Below are 16,201 nucleotides of genomic sequence, written 5' to 3' on the forward strand. Positions count from 1 at the left end.
AGCTCTTAGTTGACAGACTTCCTTAAATAACTCCTTTTTCTATGTCTACAGTAATTAAAACAAAAGTTGTCCTTTGAGTATTTGCTTTTGGCAAGATGTATTTCGTTTAATTTTCTCCAAATGCTAATGAGCTTTCTACATCTATGGGGAAGTAGTTTGGTCCTGTGAACAATGAGAGGGATTTGCATTCTTTGAATTTGCCATAAGGTAGTATATTCCAGTATACATCTCTGGTTCTCCTGCTCACTTTGAGGGAGTGCAGCAATTGTCTGCTCGTTGCAGCAGGAGTCACTGTCCTAGAAGCTGAGTTAATAGCATGACAGCTGTAGCATTGCAAACATCAGTGTGGGGCTTTGGGGATAAAATTCCCCTTTAAATAACCAAAGAAGGCAGTCCCAATTACAGAAAATGGTGACGTAAAACAGAACTGCTCTGAGTACTTGCATGAAAGAAGCAGAAGATAAATGCATTTGTGAGCAAGTCTTGCTGGGTACAAGGCTGGGTGCAGCTTGGGTTGTGTTGAAGCACAGCTAATTTATGTTAAAGATGAAAGGCAAAAGCTCTCGCTGGAGGTTAGCAGGGGGCATCTGCATTTTTGAAAAGTAATGTACTTGTAGATGTTGAAATACATTCTAATGAATGACATTGTACACCTATATGGAAACGTTTCGTGCAGTGCTATAGGCCACCAGAGGGGACTTGAGTATGAAAAAAGGTGTTGTTTGTGAATGAATGAATGACTATTAGCTTAGAAGGAACGCACAAACACAAACACAAACTATATCTAAATGCTTAATTAAATATTTTGGTATTTGCTCTGGGATTGATTTTTGGGCTGAAATTTTACTCACATTTGAAATTTACTATTATTTGAATGTTCTTCAAGGGCTGAGGGAAAGCATGTCAACCAGTGTCTGATGGTTCTTGCTTTATATGCATCCATCCACCTTGCTTATGAGTTTGTTAACCATCCTCAGGTGATGGTTAAAAGACAGAGAAGTAGTAGAATGTTGAGTTAATGTACTCTGATTCTGAATGGAAATATGTAAGAGAATTGGCTTTAAACAAAAGCAAACTGATTTATTTTCATTACTAAAGTTGAGGAAAACGTAAGCTGTACGGCAGGGAAAAGTTATATATTGTTGGAAAAAGAAACATTTTTTAATTTTTTAAGTTGAAAAAAAATGCTATAACATAGGGGAAAAAAAAGAAATTAGATTTTTTTTTTAAATGCAGTTTTTAACTGGTTAAGATATCCCTTTCAGCACAGCATGGGATATAACGTGGATCTTAATCTTAATTGTGGTCTAAAAATCTGCTTACGTTTCCTCATAGGCACGACTTTGCTACATTACCTCATTTTTACCAACAGAAGTGAAACTGCTAGATTTGTGGAGACTGTTGGCAGTACTTTTTTTCCTATGCCTATTAGTTCATTACTAATCTTGACCATCTCTCCTATCAACTCATGAAAAACTCTCAATATTAAAAAGCACCTCATAAATCATTTACTATAAACCTGAAGTAATATTAAGCATTTGTAAATATGCAGGATTTGTCACTCTTTTTGTTTTTAATTCCTGAATCTGTCCTCCTGTTATCTTGGAATATCCATGGAAGAAGCCAAAGAAATGGGAACTCATGTATGTAGTGATATCAGTCATCTTTCTTACTCATAGTTATTCTATAGCTCGTACTTTTTTCCACTTCCTCTTACCTGTTCCTTTCATAACTCAGCCTCTCTGGTTGGAGCCAATGGGTCTTACAAAAGCAATTTATACAGTAGTTGATGATTTAAATGGCAAAAATCCAAAATCTTTTGCTTTTTAAAAATGTAAGTCTATCTGGATCTCATTAACAAAAGTTCTTGATTGACTACAGCAGGAATTCTACCTTTTTTTTTTTCTCCCTAGAAAACTGTTTATTTTATTCATGAGATTCAGCTGTTGCTTTCCAAAAATTACTGTGGAATTGTGTTGCTTTTTTTTTTCCATTGTCTTTTTGTCCACTGGACTCAGCCTAAACCTTCTCACTGGTAATATATAGGTATATATATAGGTAATATATGGGATGATGCCAGTCGTGAGATATCATGACCAATGACCAAAAAACACACTGGCAAGATAAACACTGCAACAGGAGTTTTCATAATACAGGAATTCCAGGATACGGTAAACTTATTTTAGTCTTGAGACTGAGAAACTTCTAAGCAGGTATTTAAAAATAATAATAATAATATTAAAAAAAAAAAAGGTTAGAATGAGGAGTGGTATGTTAGGGCCAAATATTTGCCCATTAATAAAAGCTTAGCTACTTTACTATTCCATTCTGAATGTATGAAAATCAAAACCTGTCAACTGTGAGAAGATAGTGGAACCAGCTTGGCTCCACTTGGGAATAGCTGAGGCTCTCAGATGGTAAAGAAGCAGCTTGCGTGTTCCTTTGTGGCTAAAGCTATTTTGATGAAGATTATAACTGTTAATTAGTGGAGTCATAACTTGAGGAGGTATTATGTCTCGCTGACCTTCTTGCATGAATTTTGACCCTTACTACTATTGCACTGAATGTCCTAAATAAGAATTGACTCGTACTGGTGTTACGTATGGGACAAGATCATTTTATTATAGTTTTCTAAAACCCCACTGATATCTCCTCCTTTATTTTGGATTTGGGATAAAGCTAACGGAAAGTATGGGGTAAAGCAATTGCTGGTGGTGGATCCAGTTGTATGCTATACTGTTTTTAGTACCTTTACGCGAACAGGATGTGAATTATGCAGGTGGGCTTAGATCTTAGAATAACTTAGATCTCTTGAGACATCACTGGCTACCAGATATTATCAACATACTTGGCACCCATTTTGGAAGGAACAGGTTTTCTTTTAAGATGTTTTGCCATTTTAATAGTTAACGATGTTATTATATGCCATTTTATCATCCTTATCAGCTGAGGCATATGCTTTTTCAGGTGACTGGTGTACTGATCTGTGTGCACCCTAGTTGGTGCTTCTATGAGCAAAGCAGGACTTCATTGCCCTCACAGAAAATCATCACTGGCATCCCTTCTGTGCTCTTTGCTCTAGCACTGCAGTGTTCTGCATGCATACTTTTCTAGCTAATGTACATCTTTAGATTTGGCTGAAAGGTAATGAGAAATGTGGGTAGGCCCTGAAATAGAGTGCTAAGTATGCTTTCTGTACTTTCCTCACTTGATCATATCAGCTTCTGCTTTTAAAATGATGCATTTTAGGGCAGCATGACAGAACTCTGAGGAAATAATAATAATAATAATAATTTAAAAAAAAATACCCAAGAAGGATACAAAATGATGAAAAAGATACTGAAAAGACTTCCTCTACTTTCCTCTCTCATTTGCTCTTTTAATCTTAAGTACCTGCTTCATTGGAGAACAAAACATTAATCAGACATCTCATAAGCCAGACTCTTATGTAGCTTGATCAATTTTGGGGTGAAATTTAGCTACACAGTCTAAAAATGCTTATTGGTCTCTATGGATTTGGGCTGAATTTATTTAATATAAAGTGTAAGATAAAAAGCCCTATCTGCAGTTAATTAGCCTCCAGGTTATTGCAGGCCCAAAGGCAGTGCATTTGAGTTTTCACTGCTACTTGCAGCGATCAGCAGTATTTAATTCTTATATTACAGGAAGTAAAAGGCACGTGCTTACCTGGCTACTGCAAATCCATTGTTTTTAGGCTCTAATTTTATTTTTAACTTTCTTTTGTCTCTTGAAAAGGCCGCTGAAATGAGAAAATTAGCTGAAATCAGTTATGTTATGAAATGCCAGCAGCAGTAAACCTGTACGTTCCTCCAGAATCGTAATACTGTAGCGGGGGACAAGATTTGTTTGTTATGTTATAAACCTAAAACAAATAGGACTTACTCCGACTCCTTTGGGATAGGGCTGACCTAAACATATTAATTATTCCTGTTTCCTAAGGAGACAACATAGGCTTTCCTTCATTGGATAATCCTGCTTTCTCAGAAAACACAAAGACATGTTCCAATACCCAGTTAGCAGAGGCAGGCAGGAACTCTTTAGCGGTTAGAGAAGTGGCAGAAGGTTAAATCATCTGACTTGGATGTTATGTTGATTGTTTATTCATAGTGTACAGTAACATCTTAAAAAAAAAAGGAAGAAGCAGCAGCAAAGTGGGTGTATTCATGTCTGGAAAAACAGAGCTGACAAGTTAAAGACGATCTGAATGTCTTAAGGTGAGACCAAAGTGCTTCATTTATAATGGAGATTACGGTAAGGAACAAATGAAGTTGTCTAAATGTCTCTTGAGCCTTTATTCTGGTTTGGCCACAAGTTAATATTGCAACCAGCACTTAACAACAAAATGCAGGGTTGTATTATCTTTTAGGAAATGCCAGTCATGTGCAATCCAAACAGGTCAATTACCAGCAATTCTCTGAAGATCTCCTGAAACCTCAGAAGAGTTACAGATGCCAAGATGATGTCTAGGATGCACAGAGGAGCAGAAATAGGGCACAAAACAATTTGCAGAAACGGAACTTAACCCTGAGAGGGAAGAACTACGCCTGATTTCCATTTCATTAAATATTTATGGAGACACATACATACAATGTGATTCTAAATTATAGAAAAAACATGAATGGAACTGGTTCTGTCTCACTCACACTTAGGTTTAACGTCTTTCTTTCAACAGAGAGCCATTGCCAAAATCAAGATGCTGGGGAACATCAATTTACTGGGAGAAAGTAGCAAGCTTGACTTATTCATGAATCTATCTGCAGAAGTGCATTAAAAAAGTTTTAGAAAAAAAAGACAGAACTAAGAAACAAGTACATTTTTTCTGCTACTCATGTCTTACACATTTTAAAATGAACAGCTTACCTGGAATCAGAACATTGAAAATAAAAATGTCTGTAGGTAAGCACACGTAGGTAGGCGTAGGTACGTTGTACTCCCACTCACATAAGCACATACTTGGGTGCCTGAACCTAGCAGAGAAGAGCACATAACCTGAACTATATAGTGCCAAAAGTAGACTAAGACATGCACACACTGAACCAGAGTGCTCAAGCTTACACCTATGGAAATAGGAATTTGCTTACTTAAAATACAGTATGTCTCCCAAAAATGAAAATATAACTCTAAATAAGTATACATTTCTAAGCCATAAGAGGACTGGTAGGGAGCAGAAATCATATCTATCATTTTCCTTTTCTGAACTATTTCCTTGTATGGCCTGTTTTTTTTTAAATAACTCAGAGAGAGATGAGCAGCAGAAATCATGCCTTCTTGTACATACACTCAAAAACAACTGGAAATCTGGTTCCTGGCTTAGGTGTGTGACACGTGTATGTACTAACATCACACAGGCTTTCACATACCCTGCCCCCAACACTCCTCTGTTTCCAAGTGTCTGTGTTTCATTATGCACCCTTGCTGAAAGTGATGGCAAACAACTATGCAGAAAAAAAGTATTAAAAAACAAACAAACAAACAAACAAAAAACAGGAAGATCAGTTGTTAAGAGATAAATTTAAAGCCAATATTACCTTTTGGAATCACAGTTAATCAAATGCTGTACATGAAAGAGCAAAGGCCAGATTCCGTTCAGATTTTAGCACTACTAAGAATCTGAAAAAAAATTGTTGTTACCCCATTTGTGAGTGCCACAGAAGATTCTGCCATTTTTCCTGCAATAGAATGGCACGAAATAATACATCTTTGAATTCCAAGAGCTTGTTTCTTATTGCAGATTCTCATTTCACAACTAAGATGAGCTGAACTCTTCACCTGCTCCCCAAAGGGAGAGGGGGTGCCCTGCAAGCAGCCAGATGGCTCCTGAGGAAGGTCACCAGAAATGTTCGTGCCTACATATTTTTGCACAAACTGCTTCCGAGCCGCTCTCCCACTCTTTTAATAGGAATTTTATCACGTTTTTGATTCTTGGCCAGTTTCAACGTGGCTGAATTAATTTCACATGAAAAAGCGTGGAAGCAGCGGTCTCAGTTCCCCTGGATAAACACTGGGCTACGTGCTGCTTCTGTTTGACCATTGGGAAGTCCGGCCAGGCAAGACATAAATCTTTTGTCAGTGAAAGGGGTACATTATCAGCTTCTCAGCTGTTTCTTTTCTAAACAGTTACCTGAGGTTTAAGATAAATATTCCACATGTTTATTTTAAATATATATATATAAATAACAAAATGACCAGAGCACCGGAATTACTTTCTCCCCTACAACCATCCCTCCGATTGCAATTGGATCTCAACCTCGTGCAGATACCTGTGGTAACCTGAAATGGTTGCCTGTTAGGAATTCAATAGAAGTTGAATGTGATAACCTTTTCTCACACTAATTAGTTAACAATCACTTACGGAATGACTTACTTATTAAGTGGCAGAAGAGGAAGCATCACCTGGTCACGTATAAAGGCAAAACCTTCACTAAAATGAGAGCTTAATAGTGTCATAAAGATGTATGCGACCAGTGTGAGGAACTGGAGGCCACTGCTGGAAGCTGCTTTGGTACGTGATGGGTTCAGAACTCGAAGTCTGAAAACTACAGCTCAGAACAAATCCATTTGAGTGAGTAGAAACAGAAAACTAACTAAAACCACAGTGTCTGTAGGAGCTGTAGATAAGATTATATATATCATATTGAGAGAGGTCCTCAGAGGAAAATAACAAGATCTCACTGTAAAAACATCAGCTACAATAACAAAGGGAAAAGGCTTGCAAGTGCATAGATCTTTTTATATACAATTTTGGAAAACCAAACTGTGCCTCCATCATCTGTTGTATTTTTGTTGCAGAATGGGTTTTAACCCATTTGTATGGTTTTAGGATCAATAAACATTATCCAAGACAAGTATAAAACAAGCAGCACCTCATGCAGCACATTCACTGGAATTTCCAGTGTATTTTTGCCATTTTCTGCTGGGGTCACAGGTAGAGCGATGGTTAGAAAACAATATGGCAGGAAACTCCTGATGCTAAGCATTTGAGTTACGTATCACAGACAGCCTCAAATTCTCTGACTTTTTAGATTTAAATCTTCTCAAAGTTTTCCTGAAGATTTTGGCACATTTTCTGCAAGATATGCATGACAAAGACAGAAGAGTCATGGAGGACTCACGCCCTCTGTTATTGTTTAAATGCTGACACTTATGGTTTAAATTTGCAAAGAACGAATCATTCTACATCAAAACTAAGGTGCTGCATGTTTATTTACAGACCAAGCTCCAGTAGTAATGTGTATTCGTCATGTGAACTGATTTGAATTGAATTCTAAACCCTGTTTTGCACCAGGAAAACATGAGCTTCATTTTACTTGTCTCTGTTTTCAATTATAATTTGACAAAAGAAATAACTGCGCTACCTATTTGATTTGCCAGAACTTTATCCCAGCACCACCTGTTGAGCCCTCGGCGCTCAAATCCTGACATATAGCAGAGAACCAAATTATGCAGTTGGCACACTGACTAGTAAGGATGCCAACAAAAGCATAATACATCCTTTGTACTCAAAGTACAACAAAATATATATTAAGCTACCAACTGCAAAGGTTTCAGAAAACCACATTTAATTATACAGGAACATATCTTTCCAACAAATAACTCAGTAGAAAAATGGCATGGAAGTTAGAAAGGACGCTTCTTGTATGATTTGCACAGGTAAATACTGCAAGCTTAAAATAAATGAAGTTTCACAATACCTTAGTAGATTTACGTTAGAGATGGCAAGGGGATAGCCAGCTAGTTTATACAAACAGATGTATTCAATGCTATCAACTTCTCAGTTTAAATAACATGTCACACGTTCATTTCTGGTGGGGTAGCTGACCGAGCACAGCAGAAGGACTCTTAGCACTCATCCCAATCAAATCCCTTCTATTGCCAGTGACTGGGGCTGAAGTATTAAAAATCAGCTGTGTTTCCAAAGTTTACTTCTTTAAAGCACCTCTTTGCCACAAAAGTCCTCACAATTGCTTTCCTAGAAGAAGGATAGGATGGGTCAGTGGGGATGAGGCAAAGCTGCCCCTTCAGGTCTGCAGAGGTCTCCTCCCTCGACCTGCTGGCCATGCTCTTTTTAATGTGCCCCAGGATACCATTGGCCTTTGTGGCCTCAAGGGCACACTGCTGACTCACAGCCAACCTGTTGACCACCAGTACACCCAGGACCTTCTCTGCACATGTCTTTTCCAGCAGATCAGCCCCAAACTGTACTGATACAAGTGCTTATTCCTCCTCAGGTGTAGGACTCTGCACTTGCCCTTGTTGAACCTCATCACGATCCCCTCTGCCCAACTCTGCAGCCTGCCCAGGTCTCACTGAACGACAGCACAACCGTCTGGTGTGTCAGCCACTCCCAGATTTGTATCATCACACAACTTGCTGAGGATGCTGTCCATGCATTCATCCAGTTTACTGATGAAGATGTTCAACAAGACTGGACTCAGTACCGATCCTGTGAAAACACCAACTAGGATTGCGCTACTGATCCTAACCCTCTGTGCTGTGCCATCAGCCAGTTCTCAGTCTGCCTTACTGTCCAGTCATCTGTTCCACAACTCCTAACTTCAACCATGAGGATGTTATGGGAGATAGTGTCAAAAGCCTCACTAAAGTCAAGGTAGACAACATTCACTGCTCTCCTCTCATCTATCCAGCCAGTCACAACATCACCCAATATTTTACTAGATTAACTTTTGCAATCTAAGCTAGTTAGATGATTATTATCACTGTAGACTCATACAAGCCTAAATGTACCTCCCATCACCAAACAACTATCTTCTTAGATATGATTTTTGGACAGTACATACACAACCAAGAAAGTGAATGAACTCTGAAAGTGGAGCATTTCAAACTGTATCCAGAAAAAAGTAAGAATATTTTTGCATATGAATTCGTTTAACCAGTACCTTGCAGTAACCAGCATTCAGCAGAGGCTCCCCATTTGAGGGTTCAACTTGACTGGCTGCAGCCTTGAGCGATCTGACGTAGTGAGACCTTCTTTGAGCAGGGCGTGGATTGAGGTGACATCAAGAGTTCCTGTCCAGCCTGAAGTGTTCTGTGATTCTAAAACTGACCTGAAGAAATTAGAAATATTTTCCTTGAAGATGCTATTAAATTAACATTTATGACATTCAATTTCATTTCTTATTTATATAAAAAAGGCTGAAACTTTGTATTTGCTATTTATAATTGTTTGTAGGTAATATTTTCATAATAATTATGTGCAAAAGAACTTATTATTATTTATTTAACTTTTGTTTAAGGTTTGAATAAAACAGAAAAAGTAAATTTATTAATCCATAAGTGGCCATACTAAAGCACACTGGGTGCCTCTGGTATAAACCCCACTATCCAAGGAGAGATGTTCAGCTAAAACTCTAAAATGGTGGTTTGAAACATACGCTGATATCTTTAATTCTTCTATGCTGGAAATGTAAAATGACAATTGCTAATGAGAAAAACCTCCCTGCTAAGTTGTAATAACAACTTTAAGAACACTTGCTAAGAGATAGACCACATTGAGGAAAGCCAAATCTAGTTGATCTCACCTTCTCAATTTCAAATATCCTTTGTGGTAATTACATTTCATTTAGAAAAATAAGTCTGAAGGAAGTGCACGCATGGCAGGTAGTTTGGCATCGGCCACTTCTACAGTTCTCAGATGTGTCGCAGCCAAGAAAATGTTCCAGAATTTAATTCTTTTCAGATAGTTGAGCTCATGTAAACTTTACTCTTGATGAGGACTACAGATGAAATATCTGGATGGTGTTCCAAATAAGGCATTAAATGCCTCCTACAATAGAACCCATCACGTTCTCCCAATTTCTCCCTTGTTTAAAGTAATTACAAATCATGCTGTGGAACTCTGATGATGTTTATGGAAAACAAGTAAGAAAATTCATTCCAGAAAAGCCTGAGTTGTTTTCTGCCTACCATGGTTTCTCCATCACACCCGTTCTTTGGCTGCATTTCAAGTAGCCTCACAAAGACACAGAAAAGATAATGAAAATTCTTGAACTCTTTCTTGTCTGCCAGAGGTGCAGGAAAGCTGCAGACACATAGATCAGCATCCTCAGAGCTCTACCAGTGGTTTCTGTCCCTCCGATGAGCTCTAGGAAACATTAGGAACCCACCTGGACTGTCTGAGGTTAGTACTTCAGGTTTAAATTGAAATTTTTGCATGTAAAACAGCCACAAAAGGTATATTACAGAGAGCTCTGCGAAAGGCAGCACCGTTTGAGACAATCTTTGAGGTCTGCTCTGAGTAACCCGAATACCTCAGATATATACAGCCTTATTGTCATCCAACATTATTGCTGTTAGTCCCTTGTATTATCACAGAAGATGGCATTTACTGTTGAACTTAACAAAATTATTTTGAAGAATTAATAATTCTGGAACTAAGCATCCATGGTTCTTACCTCAGCTTAGTCTGAAGCACTGCTCCAACTGGCTGCCTCTGTTTCGCAGCACGTTTCTCATACTGAGTATTCTCATAGCACAGACGTATCCTCTAGTTGAAACCAGTGACGTGGGGGATCCTCTCACTTTAAGCCTGAGTCTACCTGTCACTGACTGAAGGGCACTGAGGTCAGTTGACTTAAAAAGACTAATTTGTAATCCGCGCCTGCTGAAGGGATAAGTAAATCCAAAGAGAGAGGCTCATAAATTCCCAGAAAGATCTTGGTATCATAACAATAGATCTGACAGCACTCTAAAGTTTGGCCTCCGTCTTGACAAAGAGGAATCACAACCAGTCTCGGTGTAGTTCCCCAGCAGGAGATAGTTGTTAAAGTGCTGTCAAGCAGCCTGTGCCCTCCTCATCTCATGGCAACTTGGCATCAACCCCTCTGCCAGCTTCCACCAACACTGAGATAACAGCACACCTCCAATAATAGATGTGGGAGAAAAGAAGAACAAGGTGTGCTTTCATACTTTGCCATTTACTTACCTGCATCTCCTTTTTACATCATCATTTAAGGAGATACTTCCACATAAGTGGTCTCAGGGCAGGGCACAGACCGGCGATTTATAAAAAAATACCAGAATTTGAATAGGATTCGATTAAAAACTGCTGTATGAGCTGAATGCACTTCGGAATTAATCTTGGTGTACTTTTTTCTGAACCACCTATTAAAGCTCTACATCGAGAATAATATTCACTACTGCCTTCTACTGAGTTTTTGCTGGAACTTGTCCTGTTCTGCTTCCTGCCCATCATAATCACATCATCTCTCCTGCAACCAGAGCCTTTCAGTTCTGGAAACTGGCTGAGATCGACCCAGTAATGTGCACCCAAAGGAAAGTAATTTCCTGCCTTGAATAAGTTCTGCATTCAGAAGAATTTAATGTCACTGTCATCCTCAGAGCTGGCAGGAGGAGCCACCAGTTTGCTGACCAAGGCTGCCAGTGAGGCACACGCTGTGCTGAGGGGCGCTAGCAAGGGTGGTGATTCCATCTGGCAGCACCCAACGCTGCCTGTTTGTGTTGGCCCTTGCCCATTTCAGCAGCTATACGGCCTAGGCAATCTCAGGAATGGTCATGAAATTATTACCTTAAATTGTCTTCAAAGAGTAGTCCAGATTTATGATTGTCTTAAAGCACATAAACACATTTGAGCACATTTTACCCATTTCAAGGGATACGCAACACACAAGGGGAGTTTTTCCCTTCCTTCTTAGGGCTGTAAAAACAAAACCAGGACGCTTCTTGCCAAACTGGCTCAAAGTCTGCATGGATTTGGTTGGACAGATACAGTGGAAAACTATACCCAGTCTTTTGAGTACCGGCCTGTGCACCTCCTTACATCTCAGTACTGTCAGCTTCTAATGCAAGATCTCCAGCAAAAGTTTGCTTTTGTTTGGATTTCATGTTTAAAAAATAAACCGTATGAAACTGGTTGTCATTTTGGATCTGTAAAACACAGCCATTTTATCTCACTGGAAACAGTAGCGGAGGATTTCTGCTCTGCTCTTCTCGATGACGCTCTCATAGGGTTTTCCATCCCCTGTACAAAACACTCCTTTTCAACGCAGTCACCACCACCGGCGGTGCACTTTTACCAGTGATGACCACCAGTCTGCGTGCTGCCACCATCTGCCCCAGCTGAGCTGACCCGCCGTCACCGCTGCTGAAACGCCCATGCACGCACACACACATGCACACACACACCCACTCTTTGGTCTCCACCAACGGTCACCAACCGCTGAAGAATGCCAATGGGTGCTATTCTTTCCACATGGAGGAATTCCATTTGCTCCACACGCACCGTGCCTCGCTGCCGCTCGCGGAGCGCTGTGGCTGCCGGGCAGGCCTCGTGGCAGCTCCGCGTCACACACAGACACACAGACCCCGGGGCCCGAAGGGATCCCCGCCGCGCGCAGCGGCCGCGCAGTGCCTGCAGCACGGGGCCGCCCGGCGGTACAGCGCCGCCCGCTTTCGCCGCCCTGCTGTCCCTCCGCGCGCCCAGCAGAGGGCGCTGCCGCCCGCCCCGGGAGCGGCGTCTGCAGCTGCGGCGCGGGTTGCGCGTTGCACGAGGAGGGGCGCAACGCACAATTAATCCGGCACGGGAAAACCTCTACCGCCCCCACACTCCCCCCCCCCAACCCCCCCGTCGGGACGCGGCGGCACACCTACGTTGTTTTTCTGCTCTGGGATGCCTCAGCACGAACCAGACCAACCGGTTGGGTTCTCCTTTCCACTCACAAAACAAAATGCAATCTGACGGCTGATGGCTGCTCTCCTCTGGATGGCGGTAACCGCTGCTTACCCGCCCCTGACCCGCGGCTGCCATCCCACAGTGAGGGGTTTCCTCCCCTTTGTCAGAGCGCCGTCCAAAGGAAACATTTCACTTCATCCGTTCCGTGTTGTTTTTTTAAACCTAAACTTGAAAGCTGAGAACGCTTTCACATCAGGAGCCCGGTTCGTGTTGAAATCACATTGCATGACTGCCACGTATGGAAACAGACCAGGAGTGAGAGGGAAGGAATTGGTGCTGGATATTGCTGCTATTCCTATCTGGTCGTGCAGAGCACACTGCTGCGCACGCCCGGTCCCTTGGCCGTAGGCAGGAAAGCAGCACTACGGTACCTAAGCGCCCATCAGCTGCTCCAGGTGCTCTCCTGTAGCAAATACCTGCACTCCAGGTCATTTCCAAACATGGTGTTAGTCGGTTTGAACTGCCAATAACTCCTAGCTATAGCTTTTTCTTTTCTTTTCTTTTTTTTTTTTTGAATACCAGAAAACATAAAAAACAGTAACAAATAACTCGACTAAGAAGGTGATATCACAGCCTGCCACAAGGCTCAGCCTTCAGCCTTTACAGAGGTGAATAAAGATAAACTAAATCATTTCTTACAGCAGTTTTACTGCAGGTCCATACCTTCGAGATTCCTTCATCTGCTGTGGATTTTTCTCCGCAGAGTTCATTGTGAAGTTCTGGTCCTGGCACCACTTTGTCAGCAGATGACAGAGCACCGTGAGGAGCCTTCCCCAAAGGGTCCACTGTGGCTCATTGGTGAAGGGCTGTTACTGTCCGCGCTGACTTCTGAGCTCAGAAAAGGCAAAGAAGGAAAAAAGAAGTTAAAAAGAAGTTACAAAGCACGACTGGGCCACCTCGTCCCTCAGCTCTCTCAATCTGCCGTGTGAACAATTTGAACAGCATTCTGTGCAGTCTCATTTTGAATAAGGTGTGGCTCGTAAGCCTCCCCTTTCCCTTAGCTCCAGACCATGTCTGTACCCATTTCCTAGAGGACTGTATGGGCAGCTGGTATAACACAGGCATGTCCAACACGTGGCCCAGCCCCTGCCCTCTCAAATACTGATATTGTGCTCTTTGTATCAGTTGTAGTTTCCATGGAAATAAATAGGAGGCATTACTTTGGAAGCGACCTTTGCGCACACGGCCCAAGCCTGTTCACTGAGCGCGACCCGGGAAGCCAAAAAGGTTGGACACCCATGATGTGATGGAAATAAATACAAAACAGGCAGCAATATTAAGTTTTAAGATCTTATTAATCTCCCTGATACACAAAAGCAGAGGCCTTTGGGAAGCAAAATACTCTCCTGTGTGGTGCAGGGTGCTGCTGTGACAGCCGATACTGGGAGGGAAGAAGGTTGCAGAACAGCTCAGGCTGAGGTCCGAAGCCAAGATGTTTTGGGTTCACTGTGAGGACAGAAGAGTGCCGTGCACTTGGATTTCTCTCTGCTGGCACTGTGACTGCGCTCAGCCAGTTAGCAGGTTGGGTTTTATGTGAGCTCAGTCTGAAAAGGGACTGCAAGCAGATTAAAAATTCCTGTTTGTGACAAACTTCTAAACTAAGTGAGATTATCTGGAAGATTGGTTTGTTCCTGGATCCTGAATCACTCTTTAAATTACAATTTATAAGATATGGCCATTTTGCATTATCATTTAGAAGAACACATATCTGATTTTTAGTGGCAGACTTTATGTCAGAAATCACAGAACTGCCAACAGTTTATCAGGAAAAACTCTGACTCTTAAAATAAAGAAGAGCAACTAAAAATTCTACTGGGGATACTGAGGACAGCAGTGCTGTCTACCAGAGCGGAGATGTTTGGCACCCCTGGGAACTCAAATTTAAGCTGCTGCAAGTCGGCAGTCTTGCAGCTCTCTGTGCAGGAAATGGGACATTTCTCTGAAACGCCTCCTGCTACTTCCCCAGAGTAATTAGCAAGAGCAGAGCGGAGCCTTACAACGAGGCCTCAGCTTTCTTGCTTTCTCATGCAAATGTTGTGGCGGTGGAGCCTTACAGCACAGCCCTCTTGTTGGGATGAGGGTGGGCTTTCCCCTTCAGCGCAGGGATAACACTGAAGGTGCTTTCTGCCATGTGCCGCGGGCATTCATGGGCTTCTCTGCAACGTTATATGAGGGGACAGTACAAGTTCTGTTCATTGCTGTTCCTACTACTTTCAGGTTTGTTTCACCTGAGCGACGTCCCGTTGCCTTATCTTTATGTATAGCATCAACACACTTAGCCTACCTGCAGGAAATCTAAGAAAATAAGTCCCTCTGTGTGGGATATAACTTGTTTTTAAAAGAACTACTGTATAAAAAACCTCAACCCTATAAGTTGTTGGAGTTTCCTGAGGCAGTCTTGTCATTGTCGATAATGCATTAATCACAATACATCAGCATGCTACAGAAAGAGATTTTCCAGGGTTAGCTATGCCCTTTGTGCAGCACTAAGCAAGAACGACTAAGGCATGAAAGGGCACACAGTGTGGTGAGGCACTCAGAGTGAGGAGTGCAAGGGCAGAAAAGACACAGAAAATGAACACCTTCTGCGAGCCACGAAGAAGTTAGCAACAAAGGAAGTACTAAGAGGAAAGCAATCAGGCATGTGGAGAGAACAGGCATGCATCCAAAAATCACCTGTAAACAAGGCTGGCTGCTGAGAGAATCCCAGGGAATCCAGAAGAAAGAATCTGTTTTTCAGGGGTGGCCGCAGAGATCTGGTTATTCCATCATCCACGGGCCTGCCAAAGCTGCTGGGTCTGAAGAATGTATTGCAGAACTATCTGAACAGTATCTTGCATCCTGAAACTCAGTTTCACACAATCAAGCCACAGCAGTTCAGTGGTAAAGGGCTATAAACAGAAAGAAAGGATGGTGTCAGCGTGAAGTATATATCCTTTTAGCAAGTTGTATTTAAACTGATTTGCAAACTGGTTTCTTTATAAGGCCTTCAAAGGCCCCTCCTCTTCAGGTGGGCATCCATAGGAGGGTGTTTTGGGTTGCACCCAGATGGTCAAGGTCAAGATGCAGCCATTTCAAAGGCCAAAAATTGGCAAGGTGTACAGCTCTTGGCTAAGGGGAGTGCCAACTCTTTGCTTCAGTAACTATGTAATGGAAGGGTGTAAGAGCTGCCATAGCAGTCTAAGGTCATCTGTCAACTGCCTTTTAAGAGTTATCAGAGATCTAACATGCATTTTACCAAGCAGCTACAATAAAGGACCAGCAATGCTAAATAACAGATCAACAAGCCATTAGTATATTTAGCACAGACTTTTCTTAGATTTATTTCAGGATAAAAGGGTTTTTTGGTCATCTCTGTTGGCAGAACAGAACAAGAAATGCCATTTTGCGTGAGTTAAAGAAATAAGTACACCCTTTTGACTAATGGAAATTGCTTGCTTTAAGGAAACGACATAAGATATACATAATAGG

General features: G+C 41.4%; 1 long non-coding RNA gene across 3 annotated transcripts in view; it reads right to left on the bottom strand.

The window, feature by feature from the left end:
* The window catches only part of LOC107053920, a 265,589-nt gene that overhangs the window by 16,401 nt on the left and 232,987 nt on the right, over window positions 1-16,201 (bottom strand). For all 3 annotated transcript variants that reach the window (XR_005861848.2, XR_006939957.1, XR_005861849.1), the window contains 6 exons: window positions 15,407-15,621; window positions 13,394-13,558; window positions 10,434-10,587; window positions 8,919-9,086; window positions 4,882-4,988; window positions 3,688-3,760 (listed from right to left, as the gene is read on the bottom strand). This is a non-coding gene — a long non-coding RNA (uncharacterized LOC107053920). The remainder of the gene's footprint in view (window positions 1-3,687; window positions 3,761-4,881; window positions 4,989-8,918; window positions 9,087-10,433; window positions 10,588-13,393; window positions 13,559-15,406; window positions 15,622-16,201) is intronic.

Source organism: Gallus gallus, chromosome 8 (assembly GCF_016699485.2).
Source record: "Gallus gallus isolate bGalGal1 chromosome 8, bGalGal1.mat.broiler.GRCg7b, whole genome shotgun sequence".
Classification (NCBI taxonomy): Eukaryota; Metazoa; Chordata; class Aves; order Galliformes; family Phasianidae; genus Gallus; species Gallus gallus.